This window comes from Nicotiana attenuata, chromosome 2 (genome assembly GCF_001879085.1).
Source record: "Nicotiana attenuata strain UT chromosome 2, NIATTr2, whole genome shotgun sequence".
Taxonomy (NCBI): Eukaryota; Viridiplantae; Streptophyta; class Magnoliopsida; order Solanales; family Solanaceae; genus Nicotiana; species Nicotiana attenuata.
In genome coordinates, this window is record NC_031990.1 from 6,064,026 (window position 1) to 6,075,386 (window position 11,361).

An 11,361-nucleotide genomic window follows, 5' to 3' on the forward strand; every position below is an offset into this window, starting at 1 on the left:
TTTTCAAAAATAATAAAATCACAATGAGATGTTAAGACTCATAATTAATGGTTTCTTGATATTAGATTTTTTTTTGGTAAATTAGACAGAAAAAATTTACGATTTTTTCACTACATAAAGAGCAAATTAAAGTACCTCATTCTTTTTCATTGTTATGCTCTTTTGAGTTAGATGCATAAAATTATAACAAAGTAACGATTAAAGTCTTAACCAATAAATATTAACAAGGTGGACGTATCCTACTGAGTTGTTAATAAGGAATCAATTCTATGAATTAAACTCAATTCCAAATAAGGAAAAGGGACAATTATTTGTGTATTAATTGAGTAAGTTTCATTCGTTAACTTGTCTAATATTACTCCAAACGATAGAAAAAATCTCATTTTTTCTCCAATTTGAGAGTTATTTAAATCATAATCAAATGTTGAGAGACAAATTTAGACCTTCTTTCTCGAGAAATGTGCAAAATAGAGCTAAGGTATTTGAAATTGGAATTTCAGTTAATGACAAAAGCGATACGAGACGATTCTTTTACGACAAGTGGATCAAAAGTGTAATAAAGAGTAAAAGTGAACAATTAGATAGTATATGAAAAAATTTACGGTTTTCCCTTGAAAATACTAAAACAATACGAAATGTTGGTTCTTGCCAAAGACTTGACTAATGCTAAACTCAAATTGCTGAAACTAGGGCTTTTGCACCTATGCTCAATTTGTGGGTCACAGTTGAAGCTATATCCACTTTATAAAAAATTTACAAAAAAACTTACTCACTTTACGCTCAACTTCAGACTTATCTGTCTGAAGTTGAAAAAAATAATCTGAAGTGCAATTGCACTTAAGGCTAATTAAGTCTAATGTGAAAAAATTACACTTAAGATGCACTTAATGCCAAATAGGTCAGAAGTGCAATAAATATTTTTATTGCACTTAAGGTCAGAGAGGTCTAAAGCAAAAAAGTTGCAGTTCAAGTGGCACTTAAAGCCAAATAGGTCTGAAGTGCAACCAATGGTTTCATAAACTTAGGCCAAAAAGCCTGAAGTGAAAAAATGCACTTCAGATGCACTTAAGGCCAACTAGATCTGAAGCGCAACCAATAGTTTCATGCACTTAAGGTCAATAAGTCTGAAGTAAAAAATTACACGTCAGATGCACTTAAGGCCAAATGATCTGAAGTCCAACCAACGTTTTCATGCACGGACAAATAGTCCTGAAGTGCAAATTGCCCGAAAACAGGAATTTGTTCTTCGAATTTTAACAATTCAATATACCATTTAACACCTAAATCTACTCCAAATGATAGCAAATATGAAACATAACCTCCAAATATCATCAAGAACAAACACCAATCATCAATTTGTCAAAACAACAATAAATCTAACGAACCCATTTTGCAATTAAGAAAAAGAAGAAGAAGAAACCCTAAGCAATAGTAAAAAATAAAGCAACTCACAAAAACATCATAAACTACCTTAAAATTTGTTCACAAACACTATATAAAATCACTGCCACCCGAAGAAGAAGAATAAAAAGAATGAAAAATGGCCAAATATACCCCTGTACTGTCAGAAAAGGTTTTAATGTACTCCTCATTATACTTTGAGTCCAAATATACCCATGTTCTTATACTATTGGTTCAAATATACTCCTTTTCCGTTAAGTTTGTCCAAAGTGGACATCTAATCCTACGTGGCACTAACATTTAATGAGATGGATGCCACGTTGGCTTGCCACCTCAGCGTTCCTAACCCATTTTACCACTCCCTTCTAATTTTTTTTCAGCACTAAAAATTTTTTCCCCTCCATCATTATTGCCACAATTACCGCTACCATGAAAATATCGTATTTTAAATTTTATTCTTTTATATATGGATTAGGGAAGCTGAGGTGACATGCCATGTGGCATCCATCTCATCAAATATGAGTGCCACGTAGGATTGGATGTCCATCTTGGATAAATTTAATAAAAGAGGATATATTTGAACCAATAGTATTACAGCAGGGGTATATTTGGTCCGAAAGTATAATAGTATATTTAAGCCTTTTCTCATAGTACAGGGGTATATTTGGCCCTTTGCCGTAAAAAGAAAGAGGAGGAAAGGGCCTTAAGTTGTTAACTTTGGTACTAGTCAAAAAATAAAATAAAAAAATGGATACATATTAAATGGGGGCGACCAAATAGCGCGCGTTTGCAATTGTTACACTTGAACTTGATCTATTATCCCGACTAACTAAAACTTGTTTGATATCTCTATATAGTGTGAACCAAGGGGCAAAAAGAGGGGCTTGACGGGCCTTGCCAATTTTCCAAGTTTCATACCCACATGGGGTTTTTTCCTTCATATACAATATTTGAAACTTATTTATCAAAATTATTTAAATTTTCTATATTACCCGCCCTGAATAAATTTATCTATTTACGTACAATCAATTATTAATGCCTTAAAATAAGGAATTCAGTTATACCTTTTTCCATTTTTTTTTTCTCTCCACTCGTCTTTCCTTGTTTTTCTGCCGCCTCTCTCCATGTACAATTCATTATTAGTGTCTTGAATTAGAGGCTTTAGTTATATCATTTTTCTTTTTTCTTTTTCTTATACACGGTTTCTTTCAAAATCAGATTCCTGAGTTGACATTGGTTGACCAGAGTTGACGTTGGTTAATAGTATACTTTATTAGCTTTGGCTATGAACCAAGTGATTCTTACCAATATTTGGTTATGTCGTTATTTTGAAGTAACTTTCCGTTTTTTCAGTCATTATTTTGAATTCATATTATGTCGTTATTTTGAAGTAACTTTACTCTTTATGTTATTATTTTGAATTCATACTATAAGACTTAGCTCTTTGTTGCAAAAACGTCTTTCACCTTCTAATGAATACAGAAGATAAAAGATGTTATTTTCTTGATCAATATCTTCAATCTTGGTAATTATTAACTAATATGGAAAATGTGCTTCAATTTGATGAAACCAAATGTATTCCAAAAGGTTGAACAATAGTTGTATTGATATACTTTTTTAATCTTTTACTGGATATGATTGATAATTTAGTTGTTGTGTGTAAGTTACGGTTGAAGGCTTTTCTATTTTTGTTGTTAAGATATAGGTTTTGACTGGAATACTATTCTGTTTGTAACAGACCACTATGAGGGGTTGGAGGACGTGTGATGTGGAGTTTCAGCCGTACTTTGTGCTTGGTGACTTATGGGAGTCTTTTAGAGAATGGAGTGGATATGAAACTGGAGTTCCAATAGTATTGAATGAAGATGATAGTGTAGTTCAGTATCTATGTACCCTATTCGTTCCTTGATTATCATTTATATACAGGTTAAAAAGTAGAGTATTCATGGATTTGCTCACGATATCACAAATATTTAAGTTATTGAAATATATGAAGCTCAGATCAACTGGGAACTCCCGTGTAACATTGAAATTCCCATTGGCAGCATTAGCATCTCCCATGGTTTCAGCATTAGCATAAGCCCAATTTGGTGCTATTTCAGTTCCACAAATTATTATTGGGAATATTTAGCTTTGTAAGTAATGATTATTTGTTTTTACATGAAGTGCTGACACACAGTTGTTGTGGCGTTAATGCAAAATTGTGTCTAATACTCTTGGTTAGATTATCAGCACTCAGTTAGTGACAAATGGTTTTAGTGATATACTTTTCCCATTATATAAAGATGCCCCAAATACTTCCCTTATTATCTGCTTAGTGGAACATTATATCAGGATTCTCAATGTGCTATTGTACAAGCTCCTCATTTTGATACTGGCTTGAAAAAGTTTTTTTTTGATGGTGTTCTGCTATTTGATTTTGTTCTCAAACCTTTTTACTGATGTTTTGCTGCTGACATGAGTATTTTATATATAGTATAACTTGAATCAAAAGTCTATTCATTAAAAAGCATCCACCGTTTTGTACGCGAATATGCATGTGGAACCCTTTTTACATCTAGCAAAAGAAAAACGAAATGAAAATAAAATAAATTTAAAAAGTGAGATTGCAATTAGAATCTAAAATGTTTTGCTTTGGAATTCTGATAGCTATAAATTGTTTTTATTTCCATGAAATACACGATGAGGTATTTGATAGCTTGATAATTATGTCAGTGTATTCAAATGAGGAAGGATTGCTCATTACATGCAACACTAACTATTAGTCCAATTGTGAAGATTTAAAAGGGGATTACACTTAAAGCTGCTAGAGAGTAATGCTTCAAAAGTACCATCCGCGCATCGCGCGGGTTCTAATACTAGTTATAATCGTAAAATATGTTCATTAAGGTATTAACATAATCAGTTACCATAACTAGAAAATAGTAGAAAGATTAAGTATTTTCTTAAACTTAATTCTTACCTTCTTCCTACCATATTATTTGTCACAGTTACACAGTATAAGAAAAATGAGAGGTTTCTGTAAATTTTCCAAGAGTGTGTTTTTAATAGTTATTACCTAGAGCAACATTATTTAGTAGGATATTTTATTCCATGACAACTTTTGGTACTGAAACCCAGCAAATAAAATAATAAACTTAGAATCCACAAACCTTAATGATAAATTTGAAAAAAAAAAACGAGGTCGACTAAGTGGATTAATTTCATAGTTAAGTGAATCTTTGCTAGTAATATCTGCAATATAAACCCGGCGATGATAAATTTGTATAGTACAACAACATACAAATTAACAATAAATTTTGTACAAATTTGATACTTCTACAACAACATATAAACTAAAAATAAATTTTATATAACTAATTATATAGTTTAAAACTTATTTATAACTTATCTACAACTTCTATACATTATTTTTACCCAGTTAAATACAATTATAATATCATACAACTTAAATACATTTTTCGTACAAATTTTATATATTATGTCTTTTGTATATATGTATTTTGTATATTTTTTGTAAGTGGTGTATTCTTCTTCCTCTCTGAAATTTCAATCGAAACTTCCTCTCTTAATACAATTTTGCTACGTATCAAAAACTTATGTAAAAAGATTGTATTTATATAACTTTCATAAAACGATTATTNACATAATAATATATATATATATATATATATATATATATATATATATATATATATATAAAAGAATACAACTTAAATACAATTTATATACAAATATAATAAAATTTCATAAGTATATTGTATGCCATGTGTTCTTCTTCTTCTTCTTCGAATTTCAATATGAAAGTCAGCCAAAATCAAGTCTAATCTTCACCATATACCCTCAAAATTGAGATATAAACTCCGAAGAATATTCCTAATTGTTTGCAACAACACTCAATCCAAATAAATAATAGTTTTTGAAAATCCAAATTCGAATTCAAAGCTTCGAAACTTTTTAACGGTCGTCAATGGTAGAAAGTCAAACACCTTCAAAATTTATTGATTGACAATTTCAATTTGATCACCAATTGTGCAACATGAAATTAAATCACCTGTTACTTTTCTAAACTATGTATCAAATAACATCTATTGTCGGAAGATATTGAAATTCAAACCACTAAGAAAAATTGTGCAACACAAAGGAAATAACCGATATTCCTAGAAGGAAATAACTGGTTAGGGAAAAAACAAAGTGAGAGAGAGAGAGAGAGAGACTATGGGGAAATAACTGATATTTCTTGTTCAATTCCTAATATAAAGAGATACTCATTTAAACTATTTTTTATATAATTGGTAAATTGTATATGACCATGTAATTCAGTTAAAACTTGATTAGGAAAGGTAAATAAGTTTTCTATATAGTATAGATAGGTAAAACTCGATAAAATGGCACCAGGTGACAATACATAATAGGAATTGTCAAATTTTTAGCCTTATATTAAGTTTGGCAAAGATAGCCCAAAACAATTGGCATTATATAGCCAAATCCTAAAAAAAGTACTCTCTTATATATTCTCTCTCAAACAATTGGCTACAACCCGTCTGCTCCCCCCCCCCCCCCCTCTTCGCCGCTTACTTCTCTTCTTCTTTATTGCTTCCCTCCCTTTTTCGCTCGTGTATTTCTTCTTCTATCTCTTCTCTTTCGCTCTCATAATTTAGCCAAAATTATGCCAAAAAAAATAGTGGATGAAAAGGTAAGGTTGATCTCACATCAGAAACAAAAACTTAGAGAGAAAAAATACATTTCAACTTTGTTTTTCTTCTTTTCTTTTTTGGTTGGATTGAACGAGTAGGTGTGATTGAAGTTGGTTGAAAATACCTAAACGAGGATATATACAAAATTTAAGCAAGATTAGAAGTGATTTAGACTGGTTTCAGATAAAAAATCAGACCTAAAAATCCAAGTGCGATATGTGTATATCATGTTGTATATCGTGTACATCAGTGTATATCACACACGGGTTTTTAAGGACGTATGTGTATATCACTTTGTATATCGTGTATGCAACACAATTATTTTATGGACACTCGTGTATATCACATTGTATATCGTATAAATAACACAAATTTTTATGGATATATACAGATACACATGATATACATGAGATATCACTGATGTACAAAGAGATATCCACGGGATACAATAGGGGATACACATGTGGAGTCGTCTTTAACTTGAGTTTTCAATCTGTAATGTGTTATACAAAGAAGGAAAATAAAATTTTAATATACTTTTTTGATATACACATTATTATTATGTTATACACTGTGATATACAAATTATATAATATGATCGTATTATATATATTATTAGATATACAAGAAACTAAAAAACGAAAAGAAAAACTAAAATTAAAATTAGTTTAGTTAGTTTTACAGTACTACTACGTAAAGGAATAGATACTTAAGTTAGTAGTATGTAGTGGTTGCGTATAGAGAGAGAGAGAGAGAGAGAGAGAGAGAGAGAGAGAGAGAGAGAGAGAGGATTTTATATATTTTTTGCTATTTTTCAGGAAAATAATTTTGATGTGGCTTATTTTTAGGATGGTGGTTGAACCATTAGAAGATAGAGAATAACTTTAGGCTACCATATGTCAAATTCTAAAACGTTAGCTTTTTTATGCCAATTGTTGGACCTAGTTGTCATGCCATGCCAAATCCCCCGTAAAAATCCCTAATCACATTTGTTTCCAATTGGGCGTTTATGTGAATAAGATTGGTCTAAAGGCCCGCATTTCAGAATTAATTAAAAAGGGGGAAGTGCACAGTTAGCCACTAATTAGAGTTGTATTTACTCTTAAGCCACTGTTTAAAATGTATTTACTCTTTAACCAGTGCTTTAATAAATTTTTACCCTCCCAGACAAAAATACCCCTATGCTAGGCATGGTGTCCTTAACTTCATGAGTGTTGTGTAAATATTAAGGACAAAGTGTCCTGAATTAGCACCTTCTGTTTTAAACTTTAGGACATTATGTCCTTAACTTCATATGTGCAATGTAAATGTCAAGGACATGATGTCCTTTGTCACGACCCAAATCCTAACCTGTCGTGATGGCGCCTATCGATGATACTAGGCAAGCCAACTTTTTCAAAATACTTCCGATATTTCACAGAAAGATAAATCAAAAGTTTTTAAATAAACAGAGGTTTCGTAAACAGGGGTTAAACTCAAAAAATACAAGTGTGGAAAACAGCCCCAACATTGGGGTGTCACTAAATCACGAGCTTCTAAACATAACCAGTCTAGAAATAAAACGATTATCACGGTCTGAATCCAAATACAACGAAAGAAAAGATACGGAAGAAGAAAACAAGGTATGTGAACACCAGGCAGCTACCTCGCTATCTCCAACGGTCAGCTACGAGAACTATCAACACCCTCCGCGTCCAAAAACTCCTGGATCTGCACACGAAGTGCAGGGTGTAGCGTGAGTACAACCAACTCAGTAAGCAACAATAATAAATAAGGAACTGAAAGGTAGTGACGAGCTATACAATTATATTTCATTTTTAGCAGTCTCAACAAGGAAAAATAAACATACTTCCCAAATCCGGTAAATTAAGTCAAATCAGTTTGTTTATACCAAGTTCAAGTAAAATCGGATAAAGATATCTTTTCAGAAGTTTTTAAAACAGTGATATAAGGCAACTATGTGCAACAATAATGAAATCATATACAGCCTCTCAAAGCAACAGTCACGCATTCCTCCCATTCACTCCAACCTCACAATCACTCATTTCCTCATAGTCACTCATTCCTCACAGTCGCTCAGCACTCTGCACTCGCACTCAGTAGGTACTTGCGCTCACTAGGAGTGTGTATAGACTCCGGAGAGGATCCTAAAGCCCAAACGCTATATCAAGCCAATAATGACATAAATAAGTGAAACATGCTGCGGCGTGCAGCCCGATCCCATAAATATCCTCACAATCAGGCCCTTGGCCTCACTTAGTGATTAATCTCTCCATGCTCTCGGGCTCTCAAAAATCAGGAAATTCAACCCAAACAACAATAATATGATGTATCAATAAGAATAACAGAGACTGAGATATGATATGCGAGTAAAAACTGAGACTGAGTACAAATAGCATTTAGCTGGTAATTCAATAGGTAACACGGCCTCCATGGGTCCCAACGGTACCAACACATAGCCTAAACATGGTTTCTAACATGATTCACAGTCAAATTTCTATAACACATGGAGAACATACAACTAATAGCAAGTTTATTCAACTTTCCAGTTTCACGGAATGGATCAAGTCACAATTCCCTCGGTGCACGCCCACACGCTCGTCACCTAGCAAGTGCGTCACCTCCAAAACATTCACATAACACAAATTTCGGGGTTTCATACCCTCAGGACCAGATTTAGAACTGTTACTTACCTCAGTCCGAGCAAAACTGTACTCCAAAATGCCTTTGCCTCGCGAGTCGGCCTCCAAATACCCTGAATCTAGCCACAAGCAGTACAATACAATCAATATAGGCTAAATGAATCAATTCCACAAGAAAAATACAAAATTATAGCTCAAAATCCGAAATTGGCTCAAACTTGACCCCCAGGCCCACGTCTCGAAATCCGACAAAAGTCACAAAACCCGAAAGCCCAGTAACTCACGAGTCTAACCATACCAAAATTATCAAAATCCGACACCAATTGGTCATTCAAATCCCCAAAATTCATTCTCCAAATCCCTAGCTTCAAACCCCCAAAATTCACCTAAAACACTCCAACTAGGTGGGAAATCAGTGGGGAAACATCACCATTGAAGAAAAATGAACACAAGGAGCTTACCTCAGTAATCTCTTCAAAAACCCTCTCAAAAACTTCCAAAGTCCGAGCTCAAAATGATGAAAATGGTGAAAAATCTCGAAGGCTCGTATTTATATATTCTGCCCAGGTCTTCCGCACCTGCGGCTAAAAATCCGCTTCTGCGGTCTCGCTTCTCCGGTGAAAGTTCCGCTTCTGCGGAAGTCACTTAACCAACTGCCTCCGCTTCTACGAGCCCTGGACCGCATCTGCACAAATCAGGTGTGGCAAATGCCACCGCACCTGCGGAACCAACCGCATTTGCGCCCTCCGGCCCGCTTCTGTGACCACACATGTGTGGGAAAATCTTCGCACCTGCGACCTCCGCTCACTTCTCCCTTGGCCGCTTCTGCGGCTCTTGCCCTGCTTCTGCGGGCTCGCACCTGCGGTTCCCACTCCGCAGGTGCGATTACACCAGAAGAGAACAATCTTCAGCAAATATCCAAACTTCAAAACTTGATCCGTTAATCACCCGAATTCAACCCGAGGCCCCCGGGACCTCAACCAAACATACCAACAGGTCTTATAACTCTATACGAACTTAGTCGAATCCTCAAATCACCTCAAATAACATCAAAAACACGAATTACACACGGATTCAAGCCTAGTGAACTTTGAAATTTCCAAATTCTACAAACGACGCCGGAACCTATCAAATCACGTCCGATTGACCTCAAATTTTGCACACAAGTCATAAATGACATCACGAACCTAATCCAACTTCCGGAATCGGAATCCGACTCCGATATCAAAAACTCCACCCCCGGTCAAACTTTTCCAAAATTCTTTTCGCCAATTTAAGCCTAATTCTCCTACGGATCTCCAAATTACAATCCGGACACGCTCCTAAGTCAAAAATCACCTAATAGAGCTAACGGAACCATCAAAATTTAAATCCGAGGTCATTTATATATAAGTCAACATCCGGTCGACTTTTTCAACTTAAGCTTTCAATTAAGAGACTAAGTGTCTCAATTCACTCTGAAATCTCTCCGGACCCGAGCCAACCAACCCGGTAAGTCATATAACAGTTATGGAACACAAAAGGAGCAGTAAATGGGGGAACGGGGCTGCAACTCTCAAAACGACCGGCCGGGTCGTTACACCTTAATTTCATGAGTGCTGTGTAAATATTAAGGAAATGGTATCCTTAACTTCATGAGTGTTGTGTAAATATTAAGGACAAAGTGTCTTGTATTTGCAACTTCTGTTGTTAAACTTTAGGATAACATGTCCTTAACTTCATATGTGCAGTGTAAATGTTAAGGACATAATGTCCTTAGCTTCATGGGTATTGTGTAAAAATTAAGGACATGATGTCTTTAACTTCATGAGTGCTGTGTAAATATTAAGTACAAAGTATCCTATATTTGCACCTTCTGTTGTTAAACTTTAGGACATCATGTCCTTAACTGTATGAGTGTTGTGTAAATATTAAGGACACCATGTCATTACTATTTACACAACACTCATGAAGAAAGATTAAAACCGTCTTTTCGTATTAATTTTAATAGAGTAGTAGCAATTTTTGCTCAGCATTAAAAAATACTGGATAAAAACTAAATAACACATTAAAAAATGTTACCCCACGCCATTTCTACAATTAAAAAATAACACAACTTAAAAAAAGGTGATAGAAACCGCTTCTTTCTTCTTCTCTGCCTCTTCATCTATGCACATACAAAATTGGTGGGAGAATAAAAAAAGATATACCAAGAATTTTCGAAGTAATAAAAAAAATTCAAAGACTAAAAATCATGACCTTCCTTGAAGAGAAAAGCTTTATTAAAATGTACTACATAATGTAAAAATTAAAACAACACAAATAAATACAGTTAATCAATATAAACAACTCTTTACACAACAAGTTTAAACACAAATTCTCTTTTTCTCATTGAAATGTAAGCAAATTTAGCTCTAATTGCAAGAAACAAAATATATTCCGCGTCAAGCTTATCGATAAAAAAAAAAAAAAACATGTAATATCACTCTCTTAGAGCTATTCGATTGTAAATACTTACCAAGAGAACAATTATACACATTTAAAGGAAGATAAATAAATGTGATCTCGAGCAAACAAATGAAGGTCACAAACATAAAGAAAATTTGCTTTGCTAGCATGGACAAATATGATTTGTATACGGT